This window comes from Corvus brachyrhynchos, unplaced genomic scaffold (assembly GCF_000691975.1).
Source record: "Corvus brachyrhynchos isolate BGI_N302 unplaced genomic scaffold, ASM69197v1 scaffold661, whole genome shotgun sequence".
Taxonomy (NCBI): domain Eukaryota; kingdom Metazoa; phylum Chordata; class Aves; order Passeriformes; family Corvidae; genus Corvus; species Corvus brachyrhynchos.
In genome coordinates, this window is record NW_008236246.1 from 263,944 (window position 1) to 265,701 (window position 1,758).

Consider the following 1,758-nt stretch of genomic DNA (forward strand, 5'->3'; position numbering starts at 1 on the left):
GGCCCCGTTTCCCGGTGCGTGCCCTCCGCAGCGAGCCGGGGCGGGAGAGCGGCCCCAGCCCGGGCGTGCGGGTGTGCGCGGCCCGCGCCTGCGGGTGCTCCGCTCGGGGTGCGTGTGCTTCCCCTTAGACGTGTGTGTGCTTCCCCTTGGATGTGCTTGTGCTCCCTTTGGATGCGTGTGTGCTCTTGCTTGGACGTGCGTGTGCCCCGCCGGGGGTGCGTGTCACATACACGCGTGTGCAGCGGTCGGTGGTGATGTCCCTGCGGTGTGCAGGGCGTGGGGCTGGAGGTGTGTGCCAGGGAACGCACAGGGGTGATGGAGGGAGCAGGCACGTGTGGGGAGCTGTGTGAGCTGGCTGCAGCCCCGGCGGTCTCTGGGCACCTGGCCCCGTCCCACGAGTGGCCACCGGCACTGAGCATGGCCCCGGCTTGTGTTTGCTGTGCCTGGGATGTGCCCTGTCCTTCCCCTCAGCCGGGATGGTTTGCAGTGTGCAGGCAGTGGCTGCGGGCAGAGCTGCCCGACCCTCACCCCTCTGCCCAACCCTCACCCCTCTTCCTGCGGGTTTTCCCGTGTAAAGGTGCTCCAGGCTGTCCAGAGCCAGTGGGACTGGGGGGGAATGGAGCGGGCAGGGAATGGAGCTGGCTGGCAGCGAGTGGCAGCGCCTGGCAGGTCAGTGCCTGCTGTCCCTGTCCCTGTGTGCTACCCCCGGTGCCCCTCCAGCTGCAGCAAGGGCCTGGATCAGTCCCAGGGTAGTGGTTGGGTCATTGCACTATCATTAGACTTTTGGAAGGGCAGACGAGTCCCCTCCAGGAGAGAGGTGCCACATAACAAACTCTCCTGTGGGCCTTTGCCATGACGCACTCTGGAAGCTCCAATCCAGGATAAGGCCCGGGCAGGAACAGGATTTAGAGCCTTGTTGCCATCGTTTCCATTGGAGTTTGGCACCAACATGCCTTTGAGGAGCAGAGCCTTGGTGACCTTCCTGACCCCGTGCCTGGTGTGGGGCCAGCACCTGCAGTGCCAGGAGCAGCCGTGTCCGTGCAGAGGCGCGGGGCTGGCGCTCCGCAGGACCTGGGCATCTTGGAGCACTTCTGCAAAATGGACTCTCGGAGCCTCGCAAATCCACCTCCGGCTGCTTCTCCTCCGAGGAAGCAGAGCACAGAGCCAGCTCAGGGCTTCTCACAGGAAGCTGTCGCCTGCTAGGAGCTGCCACTCCTGCTCTGGGACATGGGGCTGCTGCTTGTGCCGGCAGGAAAATGGGGCTTTTCCAGCTGTGGGCTTAGCAGATGTGGCTCCGGTGCCTGCAGCAGCCCGGCTCCCTCGCTCCTCTCCATGTCCATGACGCACGGTGTGGTTGGAAGCACGGCTGCGAGCAGCGAGGAACAGAGCAGCTCCAGGGAAACGTGCCACTCTGCAGCAGGAGACTCCTGCACCTTCCCACACCCTCGTGCTGGGCCCAATTTCACCCTCGGAGCATCAACATCTGGTGAGCCAGAAAAAAATGTAAATCGAATAACCATCAGGAGTAATTGGAGACCCGTTTGGAAATTGGTTTGCTACCTGCATGCCTCCCAGGCAAGCTTTTCCCTGTTAACCATTGTGCATCTTTGCATGAAAAACGAGGCTTTATTTCCAGCCTGGCTAGTGGCAGCGCAGCAGGATCGGGATGAGCACGCTGTGTCCCCTCTAATCTGCCCACAATCAGCACCGAGCCGCTGCTGCCACCGCCGCAGAGATGGAGAGCCCTGGATCCCGCTG

The 1,758-nt window shown here is 62.9% G+C and overlaps 1 protein-coding gene across 3 annotated transcripts in view; it reads left to right on the forward strand.

Moving 5' to 3' along the window:
• Positions 1–1,466: 1,466 nt before the first annotated feature.
• LOC103624268 (disks large-associated protein 4-like) overlaps positions 1,467–1,758 on the forward strand; it is a 135,556-nt gene continuing 135,264 nt past the window's right edge. For all 3 annotated transcript variants that reach the window (XM_017746953.1, XM_017746954.1, XM_017746955.1), the window contains exon 1: positions 1,467–1,486. The gene's annotated coding sequence lies outside the window, so the exon portion shown is untranslated. The remainder of the gene's footprint in view (positions 1,487–1,758) is intronic.